We start from the raw sequence: 18,252 nt of genomic DNA, 5'->3' as shown, positions 1-18,252 counted from the left end.
GGTTCCCAGCTGAACACTCTTAACTACTGAATCATCTCTCTAGCCACGAGCAACAAGATCTTATGTGAATTTAATATTTAAATTAGATTCAATATTTCAACCAGAATTTCACACAGCTCATTTTGAACATGCTTTCTTCAGTCCCACTCCTAATTCCCTAATTCCTTCCAGATCTACCTCCACCACTCTACCTTCCTCAATTTCATGTCTGCTTCTTCTGCTTCTGCTTCTGCTTCTGCTTCTGCTTCTGCTTCTGCTTCTGCTTCTGCTTCTGCTTCTGCTTCTGCTTCTGCTTCTTCTTCTTCTTCTTCTTCTTCTTCTTCTTCTCTTCTTCTTCTTCTTCTTCTTCTTCTTCTTCTTCTTCTCCTTCCCCTTCCCCTTCCTCCTTCCCCTTCCCCTTCCCCCTCCCCCTCCTCCTCCTCCTCCTCCTCCTCCTCCTCCTCCTCCTCCTCCTCCTCCTCCTCCTCTTCTTCTTCTTCTTCTTCTTCTTCTTCTTCTTCTTCTTCTTCTTCTATCTTCTTAACCCATTGAGTCCAATTTGTTCTTTCCACGCCCTCCTTTCCTCATAAGGGGTTGATCTACCAGGAGCCACACTTGTGAAGGAAGCTGATTTTCCTTCCCCCAAATTTTTCAGCTATCCACATCTTCTCTGATAGGAATGGGAACCCATGAGCACCTTTCCTTCCCATGCTGGGATGTTCACTGACTTGATAGTGCGCAAACCTTGTGCAGGTAATCATAATCTCTGTGAGGACAGGAGTGCAACAGTCCTGCCATGTCTAGAAGACTTGGGCTTCTTCCAGTCCTTTCTGACCTATGATTGTTAATGCCCCCTTCCTGGGATAGTACCTGAGTCTTGGCAAGGGACTTATTATATAGATGTCTCCTTTGTGGTTGCACTTTGTGGTTGTGTCTTTCACTTCTCGGTGAAATCTCCGAGATCCACTAATCTACAGGTAGAGATGGGAATTTAGAGGAAAGTTTGATATTAAATCTATTCAGCAGAATACTACTGCTGAGTGAGAACTGGTAGGTTAACCCCTAGGGGCCTATAAAATCCCCAACCACGGATTCTTCGTCAAATTTATAATACCAAGAATATTTGTCTTTATATGGAGCAGGATTTAAATTCAAATCAGAAATTTTATGCCATTATTGTACCCACGAGTATATAATATTTATGCCATTATTGTACCCATGAGTATATCTTATCATGCAGATATTATTGCATTTCACAGGGTTCATAGTTGAAAGACTGTTGATGACCTGCCACCCCAGCAGGCTATATAGCACCTGCTAGTACAATGGAAGCTAGCCAGCAGGAAGGAAGCTTCCTGGTGAGTACCAGCTTCGCATCCTGTGATCAATGTGTGTGTTATCTTTGTCACTGAGATCTTACCATTGAGGTCTCCTGGGCAAGAACAAGCAATGGTAAAGCCTATGTTGTTTTAGGGGTTTCTGGAGGCACCTCTGACTAAAATTTGAGAGGAGAGATCCCACACTTGGCACTGGACTTCTTAAAAACCTTTGTCTTCAACGATGAGCCTACTCCCTTGAGTAGGGTAGATTTGTTTTGTTTTATTGAGACAACATTTCTCTGTGTCCTTCTGACTGTCCTGAACTCACTCTGTAGACCAGGTGGGCCTCAAGCTCACAGAGATTCGCCTGCCTTTAGCTTCTGAGTGCTGGGATCAAAGGCGTGTGCCACCACCATCAGGCAATCGCACTAGTTGAAAAGTCTCACACTTACACGATTGAACAAAAGCAGTGTTTGCTGGAGATGGAGATTGAAAAATGAACACCACTATACCCTAGACTGTCATCTGGAGAATAGTGGAGAAATTGCACTGGTCAAGTTGGAGAACACATGTTCTCAGGCCTAAATTCAAGCTTACTCCCTCAAAGTGTCCAGCAGTATTTTGGGACCAGAATCATGAAGGGTTAATTGCTGTGATATATTTATGTATATATAGAGAAGTGAAGTTTTACATCTTTTTCAGCCACAAATGTACTGTAAAATATCAGAGTTATTTCCAAGAAACAAACGCATTTCCCTAAGTGCAGTAATCTTATTTCTGTGTAAATATTCAGGCTGTATTGTATACCTTCAGAGATTGCAGTTTTAAATATTAGTTTTGTTATTTTGTCTTTATTCTCCAGAGATCCCAAACACATTTATGTTTGATTCCTCTAGATTATTGCTTTTACTACGTTTTCTCTCAGTGGTTTTCACTTCTCCATCTTATTCCTATTTTCTTTGTGCAATGGTTTTTATTAAGTTTATTTGAAATGTATTCTTTCTGAAATCATTATGGCTTCTACATTGATTCCCTCATTGTTTTTAGATATTTTTTGAGTTTCTTTCCCGAATAAAATTAATCTTTTAATTTTCTCCATTTTATATACATTTATTTTTCAATTTCTTTTTTGCTTTAATTAAAAAACCTATCTAAACTCACATGAGAAATTAAAGTTGTAAATACTTATGAAGTATTATGTGATCTTATCATGCATGCATTGTGTGGTATTGAGGTCATGTTAAATACATGTGTCTTTTCAAATAATTTATCAGTGCTTTATGGTGAAAATACTCAAGGTTTTAAATGTGGCATATTATTGATATCTATAGACATTTTAATGTACAATTGCACACCAGAACATCTTTATACCATCCACTGTATCTTAGTATCAATTGATGAACTTTTCCTACTCTCTCCTTCTCCACTATGCTCTTTATCTTATTGTAATTCTATTCTATGTTCTTTATCTCTAAGGAGATCAAATCTTTCACATTATTTCACTTGATATAATGATCTTGTTTCATCCATATTGCTGCAAATGATAGCACTTCATTTCTGTGTGCATAAATATATTCTATTTGAGCATATATACTACCTTTTCTTTACCCATTCATTAGTTGATGTTATGAACCATTTCTTGGGTCCTGTGACTGGTGATGCATATGAACGTGAAAGCAGAGATGCTTCTTTAAGATAAACAGATTTAATCTCCTTTGGCTGGGAACATATTGGGACTGCTGGATATGTAATTGCTCTATTTTTAATTTTTGAGTGATTTTTATAGTGATTTCCATAGTATCTGTACTAATATACATTTACACTGCCCATACAAAGTACTAATGTGTGTTCACACCATCCGTGTAGAGTACTAACTTACATTTGCACCATCTATATGAAGCACCAATGCATGTTCACACCGCCCGTGTAGAATACTAACTTACATTCACACCACCCACATGAGCACTAACACACATTTGCACATGTATGAGAAGTACTAATGCATGTTCACATTGTCTATGCAAAGTCTTTTATGTTTACATTGTCTATGCAAAGTCCTAAGGTCCTTTCGCGCCTTCCATGTGAAATACTAATATGCATTCCCATTGTCCGCGTGGAGGCCGAGGGTATGTTCCCACGGTCAATGGGAAGAGTTGATGTGTTTTCACACCATCCATGTGGTTCCATCATCCATGTGAAGTGCTAATGTGCGTTCACACTATCCATATGAAGTATTCTGATTTCTCCACATCTCCACCAGCACTGCCTTTTCTTTTTCTGATAATAGCCCTGCTTGCTGGCGAAGCTTGGTTTAATTTTTCCAGCAGTTATAGAAGCCTGCCTTTTCTCCAGCTAATGTTCTTAGACTTTGTCAAATTTTTTTGGTTGGGGAGGCACAGATTTGCATCTAAGATTTTTTCTAGTCTACTGGTCTATGCATCCTATTTATGCCAGCATCACTTTGTGTTGGTTCTTATGATTTTGTTCATATGTATATATATATATATATATATATATATATATATATATATATATATAGAGAGAGAGAGAGAGAGAGAAAGAGTATGTATGTTCATTATTCAAATAGTAAGCCTCATTGTGGCATTTTACATACATATGCAACACACTTAATCATATTTGCCCCTCTACTTCCCTCTTGTCTCTCTGTGGTCCCCTCCCCTCTGCAGTCTACCTTGACTTTAATGACTTAAAAAAATATAGAGTCCAATACGAGTGAGAAATACAAATATTTGTCTTTTTGAGTCTCCCAGTCCCTTTTAGCAGTTTGGAAGAATTTAAGGAATCTGTGATGTTTAGTTGGGAGCCTCACCCCAGCCTCTGACATCCATCCCAGCCTCCTGACCTGGGAGTTGCGTTGATCTGAACTCCAAATCCCAGCATGCCAGGTCCTGACCCGGGGAGGTCCCCGGGTCAGGACCACTCCCACAGGGTATTTAAGTGAGCTCCCAGAGGAGAAACACATGACTCTGGGTTTTGCATCTGTTTTTCAGTTTTCTGTCTCCAGTGTCATGCTCTTGGCCACCCGAGAGTGCTTCATTTATTAAAACATGGGCATTTTAATTTGGTTTAATTTGGCCTGATTGAATTTCTATGCACCAGCAGAGGATTTTTCTTAACAGAACCATCACTATATCATTAGATTTACTAACACTTTAAACATTACTTCCTGAGAAGCTATTTCTTTTTGAACTTTAATTTAACAACATCACCAAAAGTGATGCTGATTCAAATTTATCACAGGTCCAGTGAGGCTTCCTTTCTCCCTGGCTCCTTTACATTCTTTTAGTTAAATCTCAATAACTATATGTGCTTAGGAGCCGGTCCGTTTCATCTAGGTTACCAATACAGGTCTATAGGTCTTATATATCATAAGAACGGCTTAATCAAAGGTCTTTTGTCTCCCAACAGCAGATCCCTGCAGATGGAATGGCTCAGCAAGTTCAAGGCCTGCTCAGGATGTGGTACACAGCAGTCGTGGACCAGCAGACCATCCTAGCTTTCTTTAAAGGGACCAGCTGTAAAGTAAAGGATTAAGATTCTGCAGAAGCATAAAAACAAACAAACAAACAAAACCCCACTCAGCCTTCAGAAAGAGACTGGATTTTCCTGCTTTCTGACCCCCCCCCCCCCCCCCCCCCCCCGCCCTCTGCTTTGCAGAGGCTCTTTTGCTCTGTGTCTGGTGCATGTGCCCCACCCTCACCCCCGTACACACCTGTCTTCAGCTGCTGGTTTATCTGTGGTGGTTGAAATCTCTCTACTGCCATCTGCTGCCCTTGAGATTTCTCCTACCTTTTAATTCTTGAACTGGCAGAGAAAACGAACCCAATCAAAACTCCTAGACTGTATCAATTAAGCATTGTATTTTTGGTCTCTAGTTTTGCTTTGATTTTTATTGTGTCTTTTTGATACTAATTTTTGGGTTGGTTTTGTTATTGCTTTCCTAGTTTTTTTGAAAAACAATGACAGATCATTTATTTTCTATCTTTACTTTCTCCAATGTAGACATCAGTGAATATAAAATTTTCCTATTAATACTTAGGTTTTTAGGGTTTTTTTGCTGTACCCCCATAATTTTAAATTTTTCTTTCATTTTTCCCCCTTCTTAGTTTGCTATAAATGTTAGGCAAGTGCCCTTTCACCAAGCTATAAATAGAACCCTTAAGTTTTAAATTCTTATCAGAGGCAATTTTGTTTATCTTCAATTACTTTTCTAAGAAAATTTGTTTCAATTTTAATTGCTCTGTTTATTAGAGTAGGTTTTTTTAATGAATGATGGTGGTGGCTGGTGTAGTGGTGGTGATGGAGGCAGTAGTAATTGTAGTGGTGCATATGCATATTTTGGAAGAGAATTAGTATTTGCTGGAATATTTTAATTTTGAGTCTTTATTTTCTTCATACAGTGGATTTGACAAAGATGAATGTTTCCTGGCTTCCGAAGTCTCTATTTAAGACTGCCCTCTACTGGCATAGGAAAGCGTAGTTTCTTTCATGGAAACACTCGTGTCAGGAGAATTTAATATCTCTTTAGACTGCTTGTTTTAGATCAGCTATGTGTGATGATTAATCTCTCCTCCTACTTCTTTACTACTTTATTCGTATCCAGAAGGACATGTGTTGATCTCCTCACTTCCTTATGTATATTCAGTTCCCACAGAAGTGGCTTTGCGCTCAGTATCCCTGTGAGTCCTATTCTTCTGCATTTTCCCTAGAACAAGTGCTTCATTCTTGAGGTTCTTTTTAACATTTTATACATTTTTAATTGAAATACAATAAATCACTTTTTTCCTTCCATTTCTTTTCTCCATCTAGCCCCTCTAAAGACCTCTCTCTCCAACCCCTTCTACCCTCTTCCACACTCAAATTGATAGTTTCTTATCATTGCATACATACTGATCCTGTTTTAGTGTGGACAAGGACATCATTTTATTTCAGAATGGTTCCATCTGCTTCCCACAAACCTTGGGTCCTGTGCTCTCTTCTGCTTCTTCTTTTTACATAGTTCTTTATCTAGGCTTGAAGAGGCAATTTCTTAGACAGCTTTATTGAAATTAAATGCTTCTTTCTCTGCTCACGAATATCTTGAAGTTTCTGATACTCAAAGGCTGTTTGTGATGTTGAGGTCATGGGACATGTGTGAAGTTTTTCTTTTTAATCCATGCTGTCTTTTCTTAGGATGCGCAGTGATTTCTCAAATCAGCAAATAAAGTTATCCTGGGACCACCCTGGAGCCTTCCCTTCCCTCTGGAAGAGCCTCATTTCTTTCCTGTTGTCTTGTCATGCATTCCCAGGGAAAATGAATAGGCAGGGAGGAATTTAAGGAGACAGAAGTCAAGGCAGAAAACCTAGTTACCAGGGCATCCTATGTATGTGTGCAAATGCTTTTGAAAAGTTTGAACATATCATTAAAAAATTTATTCTGGCCAGGCAGTGGTGGAACAGAGACAGGTGGATCTCTGTGAGTTTAAAGTCAGCCTCGTCTACAAGAGCTAGTTCCAGGACAGGTTCCAAAGCTACAGAGAAACCTGTCTCAAAAACAAAACAAAAAGTGTTCTATTCTGGAATAAACAACAGTCGAGTCTTATAACCTATTTTTTTTTTTTAAAAAAAGTTATTTTGAGAGGTATTAGATGTCAGGGTCTTGAGTAGGTACGCTGGTTTTTGTTTGTTTTGATTTTTTTTAATGTGAATGCTTATTCCAGAAAAGTCTATTCTTTTACTATTGTCTTTATTATTGCTGCTCATTATTACAACAGTCCTATATACTCCCCTTCTACAGTTCTGGATATCAAAACCAGAATTTTACACAGTGCCCTTCCAAGAGACTGTGTCTCTGCTCCCTCTACAACCACAGGAGGGCTTTGGTACACAAATTCACAGCCTGAAACAGTGAAGTGTTTGGTGAGCTATGGACTGTCTCCTGGTTTACAGTGTGGAAACAATACCTGGAGGCCTCCTGGAGAGCAGGGCTTGTTGTGCAGGCCTATAATCCAACCCTAAGAAGGCTGAAGGACCACAAATGACAGGCCAGTGTATGCCACACACTGAGATGAGGGAGAGTAGATTATGCAGGAGAGAGAAAGAGAAAGAGAAAGAATAAGAGAAATGTTAAAAAGTCAAACAAAACCCCTGTCACTTGCTAGAAATTAAGAATGCTATCTTGGACCAAACAAATGAATTTATTCTGATCTTTAGTGAAATCTTATCTCAGTGAAAATAAAACTATGGAGTAATGACGTTAGTATACACTATTGAGTGACTGTGTGGGTTACAGTAAGATGATAGACTATAAGGGAAACCTCAGAATGGGGGAACTTACCATGAGCAGTGAATAATGAGAGAGCCTGTGTACAGTTAGGGAAACATTGCTGCTTCAGAACTTTCTGCCATGGGAGGACAGAATAGGGAAAGTGTAACCTCACTACTTGAATATGCCCACTTGCCGTAAAGTTTGAGTCCCCAGTCTTCCAAGTGCTTTGGGAAACCATCTAAGAGCAAAGCACAAGGAACTCAAGATTTTTGAGCTCTTATTGTGTGCCAGACACCGACAAGACCTTTCTCATCAGTCAATTACCTTAAATGTTCCGTGAATAAACATATTCAGGCTTGTACACACAAAAGTACACACACAGACACATATGCACACACACATATACACACACATTCCTCAGTCTCTATCTTTCTTGGCCCATCCTGAAGCAGTACTTGACTATATAATGAGTATAATACAGCTTGTCTGTATTCGCCACTAGGGTGCCAGAGCTCTCTGCGGCAGGCCTTTCTCTGTCCAATCTATTAGCCCTTAACTACAGACAGCTTTAAGATGGAAACTAACTAAGTCAGGGCTGGGAATACAGCTCAGTGGGAGAGTGCTTGCCCAGCAGGACTGAAACCTGAAGCATGAGCCCGGTACTAAAACACAAAAACGGAACAAATAAAGCAGACTATTGAACTATTTATCGAACAGCAGTGTTACCAAAATATCAAACCCCCACTCAGAAAACAAAGTTGAGAGTAAGACCAGCGCTGGACAGCACCAGGACAATGTGGGGATGCTACGTGAATTTCCTGAGGAATCTATTTCCTGTCAGATAGATGCGCCAATAATAGAAGAAACAATTCCACTCCACTTTAGTTTGGTGAACCAATGAATTTCAATTACAAGGGCATAGGTAACATGTCATTTCTAGAAGAATGGACATCTACTCCACCAGAGAAGAGTCTTGTTCCTCCTTTCCAGCAATTGCTAACTCTTTATCCTTCTTCTGGAAGGAGAAGGCCCTGCTAGGCCTTCCTGTGATGCTCATGAGAGTACTGTGCTTTGTGGTGACAAACACTGACATGTTAATGGTCCAATTTTCTGAGAGTCTCATACAGGGCATGATAGCTGCTCTGATTTCTAGCCAACAACACTCATTTATCCTTGTAGGATACAGGTCCACAATATGATGAAAAAAATATATTCAAGTTCATCTGATCAAAGATCACTTTCCTAATTTAAAGTATTGTCATCTTAAAACATGTAACATGTCCTGGAAAGACAAGGTGGTTGGTGACACCAGCAGGAGGGCTGGAGAAAAAGGAACATGTCCTTTAGCTGGAGAGGTTATCAGCTACTTGCAAATGAACATCTTTGAGGACAGAGGGGTCCTTAGGTCATTTCTGACTATCAGAATGCATGTGAGCTTCTCTCTGTGAGCGTTCTGTACATCTCAAGAGGCAAAGTCTCCATTTCCTACACGGGATCCTCTTCTGTCTCAGCTGACTCCCAACGGAGGGGCATCTAGAACAACACCATCTCCCCAGAGGAAAAGCATGGGGATGTTCCAGTTTGCTGATTTATATATCTCTTTATATGTCTCTTCATCAATCTCTGTCGTTACCAGTTTCTTCCACGTCTCCCAGGATCATAGTTAAATGCTGATCATAAGCATGAAATCTGTCTCGAAGCTCCTGGTCGTTTCTCATCTTCACATAAATTCGCTCCTCCAAATTGAGCCTGATGAGATCCAGGGGCTCCTCAATGGTATTGGTAGTCTGTTGCTGACCTAAACTGTCCGTCATATTTTAAACACTGCTCCCTTTCTGCCTCTCGCGAGAACTTAGAACATATTTTATTTGCTTTAGGGCAATATCATGCTAAGTAACATGACTGTAGTCATTTACGTTTGCTGTAATGGAGTAACACAATTTCAAATCCTAAAATTCTTGACTCATATGACTGATTTTTGTCAATAACCATTTCAAGACCATTGAGCACATTTGCAGTACCATGGTGTGGTACTGGCTGTCTTATTCATTTTTACCCATGAACATTTTCGGCATCTTCAGGAAATACTTTTGAATTCTGACAGATCTTCTATTAAGAAAAGTTCTTACTTTTTCTGAACGAGCACATTTTTTTTTTTTGTGTTTTCATCTACGGTTAAGCATTGGCATAGTAATGTAAGAAAAAACAAAAGACATGGAAATCAATAAGAAATGTGGCCTTACCACTTCAGGAAATGATTGCCAACATCTCCTGAAGCTGAACTTGTCTATGCCCTATCAACTGGGGAACTCACTGGAAGGAATTCATTTAATGGAGTTGTCTTTATAATTACCAAAGAGGTTTTCAGTAGCATCAATTGCCAAGCAAAAGCTAGCCCCAAATCCCCTGCTGGCAGAATAGGTAAAGAACTAGAGATATGCTCACTCCATGGAATGCTGTCGAGCAATCCTTAGGACAGAGCTGCTTTATTGGTGAAGAGACGAAAAGAATGGAAGTGACTTGGAATTGGAAAGGTTAATCATATATGCAGGAGAGAGAAATGACTTGGGCCAGGAACAGAGCTCTCGACAGCATGGGCAGGTTGGACATGGCCACATCAGAATTGCTGGTGTGCTTTAGACAATTGACAGCTGCACATTTGAAATATGTTCAAAAGAAAAGAAAACACCTTAAAGTGTCTGATGTTTAAGCATCTCATGCCATTTTCCAAAATAATCTCATTGCAAGCTGGCTTTTGCTGCTCTTGAAAATTCTGTCTAATAAGGACATGACTCAAGCTGATATTGCTGTTTGGATGGAAAATAAATCTCAGAGAGACTTCTAGGACTCATGAATAGCTGAAAAACAAATGAAAAGAAAACCCATGTCTTTAAACTCTATTTGGTGGCACAGACTGACAATCCTAGCTTTGTTGAAGCTGAGGGTGGAGAACAGTGAATTCCAGGTTATTCTGAAGTTCACAGTGTGACCCTGTCTAGAACACATGCATGCATGTGCATGCGGACACACACACACACACACACACACACACACACACACACTTTCTTGGTTTTCCCATTTGAAAATTCATACATCTATAAGTAAACATAAACCTATTTTCCTGTCTGATTGCATCATAATTCACTTTCAAATGCTGCTCTAGAAGTCAGCCATTTGCTCTAAGGGGTCCTGAGAAAAAGGATAGGTAGAAGATACAGCTCCCTTTTCCATTCCTTAATGAGTGCAGCTGGTCCAGACACCGTTGCTCAGTACCAAGCCTGTGAAACAAAATGACACAATGTCTTTGAGTCACTTCACGACACAGTATACATAAACTGTGAAGCCAGCATGTGCCCTTCTCGTGTCTCCTGTCTCAGTTTCCTTTCATTGCTCTGATAAATGCTGTGACCAAAAGTAATTTGGGAAGAAAAGGGTTTATTTCAGCTTATTGCTTACAGTCCACCATGATAGGAAGTCAGGACAGGAACTCAAGGCAGGAACCTTGAGGCAGGAACTAAAGCAGACACCATGAAGGAGTGCCGCTTGCTAGTTCCTCATGGCTTGCTCAGCTTGCTTTTCTTACAATCCAGGACCACCAGCAAGGGATACTGCTGCTCATAAAGAACTGGGTCCTCCCACAGCAATTATTCATTAAGAGAATGCCCCATAGACTTGCCAGAGGCCAATCTACTGAAGGTATTTTCTCAACTGAGGTTCCCTCTTCCAAGATGATTCTAGCTTGCATCAAGGTGACAATAAAAACAAAACAAAACAAAACAAAAAACTACCTAGAATCCTTCCTGAAGACGACAAGGTTGATATGTACCTTTGTCTTTGAAGTTTTCCTCTGTGGTGCCGACATTGCTTCCTACCGCCTTTCAGATCATGCACAAGGCTTCCTTAAGGTACAATAACATAAGCTTCCCCCCATAATATTTTTATTAATTATTTGGGAATTTTAATGCAATGAACACTGATAACACTTGCTTTCCATCCCTCTCATGTCCACCCTCTCACCCTTGCACCACAACCTCTCTATCAAGTCCTCCATCAAGTCCTCCAAAAGCACCTCCATCAAGTCCAATTTGTGTTGCTCATATGCTCACTATAGCATGGGCAAACTCTCAGTGACCAGTCCCTTATAGAAAACAGTCTTTCCCCACCCTCTCATCAGAAACCATCATCTATGAAGCGTTACACTTCAGTATCTTTATCACAAATTTTAAAGACTATCTTCAATAGCTTCTTGTCTGGAGTGTTTCTTTCCCTTTCTCTCTCTCTCTCTCTCTCTCTCTCTCTCTCTCTCTCTTTCTTTTGGAGGTGGGTGTCAAAGAAACCTTCAGTGTCTCTCATTCTCAGTTATGAGTCTGCAGTTATAAATACTACTTCCTTGCCCATAACATCCAATAGCGGCAACAGATGGTAGATACCAACACGGTTTCTAGTGGTAGCTCTGATCATGGACATCATCCGGTCTCCAGTAGCAACGTGGACCAAGAACATCATCATCGTCTTTGGTGCACCAGGGATCATGGTCCTCAACATGCCCTCTAATGGCAGCACGTTTTCAAGCTTTTTAAAATAAATCATTGCGTAATGGTTAAATATTGATGGAGATGCTAGCATCCTTAACATTCTTGACTGCAAGAGACCAAGACGTATGATTTACTTTGGTATCTTAGTCTTAGGACTTGTTGGAAATGACAAAGCAAGCTGGCTAAAAACAAAGAGCTTAGAAAATATGGTGTGAGATCAGTAGTTTCTTTCCAGTGAAATGCTTTATAAGTTGCTTTACCTCTCTGAAGATGAATGTAGTGAATGTTCAAATTTAATAATTAATTGTTAGTTAATTATAATAGTTTTGCAATAGAAAGAATCTAAGAGCTATTCCCATCCTTAGGAGACAGATACTTCTTGTGCTGATCCATCATAGGCCTGTGAGTTTCAGGTCTTTGAAGCTCCAGCGGGGTTAGTGTGTTCCCCTGTCTCCTGATGGTTTGCAATGCTTCTAATCCACATAGTCACTGAGATCAGGAATCACCATCTCCCTCTCCTACACCTCCAACCCGCCAGACATGAACCAGATACCCAACCACTTCAGTATGGTTCTTAGACCAGTCCTTTCGTCATTATTCACCAGTCAGTCTTCCGGCAGCTTTCAACCACTGAGTTTGTTACTTATCCATCTTTGGATACAAATCTCTGCTCTGTGTCTTACATTGATCGTTTCCTTCTCCTGATTGCTTCCTATCTTTGCATCCTCAGTGCCTAGCAGAGTGCCCAGTGAGTGGTACATGCCCTCAGACATTGTCTATTAAATGAATGCCTGCAAAGTGAGCAAAGGCATTAATGAACAAATTATGTGGCTCCTTTCTCAGGCCAGCACACTTTCTTCGACAGCAGCAGTCAGTCTCTAAGTGGTTTATTTGTCTCTGCCCTGCTGTCTACACTAGACTGCTTGCTCGGCAGCAAGAGCCATCTTGAATGAGTGACTTTGCCACTTCCTAGTTAAATTCCCTGCAAGGCTGTAGCTCATCCCATTCTTGTTCTCCATTTACCTTTCTTTCAGGTTCCCCTCTAACCCTTTGTGAGTTCCCCTCCCCCTAACCACATTATTATAATTCTCTGAATCCATTGCCTCAGAGAAACAGTTACCTTTCCTACCTGGAATACTCCTCTCTCGCATCCCTTTTTTTTGTCACCTTCCCTGGTATTCATAGGAGTTTTCTTGCCAACATTTCTCAAGGAAGTTGGGATCAGGTACATTCCTAGGAACCGCTACAATGCCTCTGATGCTCATAGTTACTACCTTGTGTTGTGATGTCCTTAGAGCACTCTGGACTCTAGTTGTTCTGCATCCTTCATCTCTGTATTTCTGATTTCCAGTCATGACCTGACACATGAGAGGTGACTGGCAGATGTTTTCTGAACACCACTGGATGGGATCAGGCGGCTATTGAGCTCAGAGGTGTCTTGGGTCATTGTAATCAAGACACAGAGGGAACTGCACAGGCCTAAAATCCCCTCCAAGTAAATATTTATGTTCCTTCAGTGCACACGTTTGCTTAATTTTGGGTGTGGACTTTCTCAGTTTGCTGCCTATAAAGTGCTACAGCCACTGATAGTTCACCAAAGAAAAGATCTCTTTTCTTTTTCCCAGATTTATAATAAAATAGAACACAAGTCACAGAACAGAAATGGGAAGGCCAACAATCCAGGCTAATTATTGGATTCACAGTGTAACTTATTTGGCTCTCAGGGGGAGAGTCCTAAATCTGATTCCAAAAAATCAATAGACTTATCACCCAGTTGACCACAGGCAACTCAGGACTGGGGCATTTTGTCTCCCCATGTAAGAAGCTTCTCAGGGAAATTTTAGGACTTGGGAAACAAAGAAAACTCCTAGCTCTTGTGGGTTCTCCATTCTCTGAGAAAACGGATTGTAGCATGAGGACTGGCTTGTTGGGGTTTCTGTTCCCGCCCGGTACCCCACAGCCGGCAAGTCCCAGAGAAAATCAATCACACAGAGATCTCTATAAGTTATAAAGCTGATTGGCCCATTAGTTCAGGCTACTTATTAGCTCTTATAACATATATTACCCCATTATCCTTATCTATGTTAGCCACGCGGCTCAGTACCTTTTTCAGCTGGGCAGGTTACATGCTGTCTCTTCGGTGGTCTGCGCAGGAGTGGCGGAGGGAGCTTCCTGTTTTCCTAGAATACTCCCAATCTCTTTGCTCCATCCCTACTTCCTGTCTGGCTTTCCTGCCTATACTGCCTGCCTGGCCAATCAGCGTTTTATTAAAATATGATTGACAGAATACAGACAATTCTCCCACACCAACGGATAAGGTGTCTGAACTCAGATATGGTCCTCTCCTTCCCATCAGAAGTGAAGCAGTAGTCGAGGCTGAGGCTGTGACCCTTGAACTCCCTCATGATAGAGAAAATCAGTAAGGAAGCTTTCACACCCAGCAGCAAGCACACATCAGACTCAGATGACATTGTAATGTCATCATTGAGAGATACATTTGGTGTTACCACTCCCTGGCTGAATCCTGTACTTGCCTCAGATATGTACGGATGGATAACCATACAGTCACTTTACAGCATTAACGAGAGCACTGAGTTGATTTGGTTACATTTCAAACTGGATTCTTCTTTCAGACTTCCAATCCTGAGTCCAGTCTAGACACATGGTTTTCATGTAACATGTTAATGTATTTTAAAGGCAGATTAATAGAGGCTCTGGAGTATTGGTTGGATTCAGAAGCCCACTCAACTTAATAATGGTGTGGTCCTCCTTGACAGACAACATCGGGTGACCTGTCAAACTTCAGTTCAATGCAACCAAAGTACGGAAGTAACTGGTAAATACTGGTGACATTTTAGAGAGTCTTTGGGGGCTGGTGAGATAGCTCAGCAGGCAAAGGCATCTGTCACCATGCCTGACAATATGAGTTGAATCCTAGGACTCATGTGACAAAGGAAAGAAAGAACTTCCACAAATTGTCCTGACTTCCACATGTTTTTGATAGCATCCATGTGGGCATACATACATATGTGCACAAAATAAAGAAAATGTAAAAAAGAATAGGATCTATGATGAAAAAAAATTGTGCCTGCTGCCGGTTATCTCAGAGTTCCCAGAAAAAAGTAGATGAATGGTGACCAAGATGGGAGTGGGGTGCTGTCTCTTTCCCTACTTATTGTGAGTTGGATTTCCCTGACAGAGTGGGGTATAGAACCCAGGTCAGACCAGTCTCTTCGATACTCTGAATGACAAGAATTAGAATGACCAAGTTCCTGCTGAGCGTAAGAAGATAGATATGAGGAAAGGTGTGGAAAAATGAAGACAGGAGCCTCATCCTGAGCATCCACATTCCAGCCAGGGAGCCAAACATACACACCATCAGTGGGAGTGTGACAAGCAGTTGGTCAATAAAAGAGAGTTTGTGACAAAATACTTCAGTCTGGTCACTTACTGTCTCTGAGACTTCTTTCTTCTCGAGTCTCGTTTTCCCCGTTGTTACATGTGTAAGTACTTGCAGAGTTCAGAGAAGGTTACAGTGAGATAATGCTCACACAATGGCACAGTATTGGGCTGCCAATATCGACTTAACAGTACTAAGAATCATGTGCCGTTCAGTTATAAAGCAATGCAGAGGAAATCAGTGAAGGGGCAGTTGAGCAGACTCACGGGGGGACACTGTGAAAAGCTGTGTGTGGCACATGCAGTGACTGATGTGCCAAGGAGAAAAAGAGCTAGTGTGTACACTCACCAGCTCCACACACTCTGGGCTCTCCTGTCGTATTTTCTAGGAAGGTACAAACTTCTCTACTACAAGTGTCCAGCACACCACCCTGTGATTTCTGCCACAGCACCCACCATTGGAAATCCTGGTCATTAATGTTTATTCCTATTTACCTGCGGCTTATACCTCCTATGAGAAGGTGAGCCAAGGGAGGGCAGGGTGTTCTCGATCAGTCAGGTTCACTGTTGCCCCCCACCCCAGCATCTAGACCATGTCTGCATACAGAGGATACTTGATAAAAGATGAGTGTATACAATAATTGAATTAGATAGGTCAGAATATTGATAGTTTTCAAATGTTTGAAGAAACTCCCCCAAATCCAGACACCATCGTTGGGGCTTGGATTAACCTTACTAAAGTTGACATTGATTATTATAATTTTGGATAAGAACATGAAGGCTCTAAAGACTTAAATACCTCAAATCATATACTTAACTTACTAGTATTGTAGGCATTGGAACTAAAATTCAGACCCCTGTCCTATCTAATGCCATAATCTAATCTCTCTGTTCTCTAAACTCTAACTGTGACATCTTTAGGACCAGAAAAGAAATCGATGACATGGTCTATATATTCTAATATTGTACAATGCATAAATTAAATGTGTCGGATTTGAAGGTATTATTTCTTATTACTAAGTCTTACTGAAATCTTTAGGTAACAAAAACTCATAGACATTGGTGACGAAATGCTTACTAAACTGTGTGGCATGATCAGCCACATACATTCTGGAAAGTCATGAGTTATGAATGTTGTTTCTGGCTCTAAGGATAATTAGCTCCATGACCTTACGCATGCCCCAGGACCACTCTGTGTTCCACAGAGGGAAGGAGTCAGTTTCTGGGATTTCAGATCAATGCACAGGAGAGCCTGGTAGTTTGGAAGATTTTATAAATCATTCTAAAATGAGCTAGCTCATTCTTCCAGACAACCAGAACCACCAAAATGTATGCTAGTTAATGAATGCAAGCCTAGATCTTTCATTAAAATGTTTGCTTTACATGTGAAAATCTATTCTGATAATTCATCGGTGCTTTAATAAGCAGGTTGTAAAAACCTTTAGTAATGAGATCCCTCTTCTCATCCCCCCTCTTTTAAAGATTTATTTCTTTACTATGTATGCAATAATCTGGCAGAAGAGGGTCCCAGATCTCATTATAAAAGCTTACGAGCCACCATGTGGTTGCTGAGAATTGAACTCAGAACTGCTGGAAGGGCAGCCAGTGCTCTTAACCTCTGAGCCACCTTTCCAGCACCCCCCTCATACATAATACATACACAATACATAATAGTAACAATTAATAAAACATTTTAAAAGTCATAAAGTTCAAGTAATACAAGGCAGAAATGTTGTGAAATTGTACTTTCGGGAAGGGCTTTATGACAAGAGTCCTTCAGAGGGGTAGGACCAGAGATTATGGTCTAGTAAAATAGTAATAATGTATAGTCTGTCCTCTGCTTGAGTATGGAGTTTCATTAAAGGGTTTTGGTTTTATTTGTTTTTGTTTTTCAGGGTTTTTTTTCCCAGAGTCTTGCCTGAACTCACTATGTAGACCAGGGTGATCTCAAACTCACAGATATCAAATCAACCTGCCCTTGTCTTTCAATGGCTAGGGTTAAGGTATGTGCCACCACACTTTGTTAAAGCGTTTAGTATATGCTGAATGCTTATCTGTGCTGCAGCTGTCATTTGGTGTCATGACTCGAGCGCTGTAGCAATATATAAATGCTATATAAACTTAAAAGATGTAGAAAAATGGTGCTCGCTTCAGCAGCACATATACTAAAACTGGAACGATACAGAGAAGATTAGCATGGCCCCTGCGCAAGGATGACACGCAAATTTGTGAAGCGTTCCATATTTTTACACATTAGAGTTTTACTCAGTGGTAAAAAACAATGACATCTTGAATTTTGCATGCAAATGGATGGAAATAGAAAACGCTTTACTGAGTGAGGTAAGCCAGACCCAAAAAGAGGAGCACGGTATGTATTCACTCATAAATGGATTCTAACCATAATTAAAGGTCTTTGAGCCTATTATTCATGATCCTAGAGAAGCTAAATAAGATGAACCTGATGAAGATTATTTAGCTATCCGCCAGGAGGTAGGAAATAGTCAAGAGTCCCAGGTAACCTCGGGTGCAACGGGGCGGGGGGGAGGGTTGTTGGAAGGGGAGAGGGTTAGAGAGAAGGGAGTAGGGGAGGAATGGGGAAAGCTCGGTGGACCAGGATGGGGGGGAGGGAGGAAGGATGAATATGGGATCAGGGAAGAATATATTTCAACTAAGGGAGTCATTTTAGGGTTTACAGGAGACTTGATTATATATGGGATCCCAGGTCCAAGGTGAGATCCCCAGATTGTTCTCT

General features: G+C 40.7%; 1 non-coding gene and 1 pseudogene across 1 annotated transcript; one reads left to right on the top strand and one right to left on the bottom strand.

The window, feature by feature from the left end:
* Window positions 1-9,073: 9,073 nt before the first annotated feature.
* On the bottom strand, window positions 9,074-9,380 carry LOC125394199 (U6 snRNA-associated Sm-like protein LSm3 pseudogene; annotated as a pseudogene).
* Window positions 9,381-17,641: 8,261 nt separating this feature from the next.
* LOC148118787 (U6 spliceosomal RNA) lies at window positions 17,642-17,748 on the top strand. The gene has a single exon (XR_015735810.1). It is a non-coding gene; the product is annotated as a U6 spliceosomal RNA (small nuclear RNA).
* The last annotated feature ends 504 nt before the right edge of the window (window positions 17,749-18,252 follow it).

The sequence above is a fragment of the Myodes glareolus genome, chromosome 20 (assembly GCF_982192425.1).
Source record: "Myodes glareolus chromosome 20, mMyoGla1.1, whole genome shotgun sequence".
NCBI classification, from domain to species: domain Eukaryota; kingdom Metazoa; phylum Chordata; class Mammalia; order Rodentia; family Cricetidae; genus Myodes; species Myodes glareolus.
Note: the sequence above shows the minus strand (reverse complement) of the source record. Positions and strands in the feature narration are given on the sequence as shown.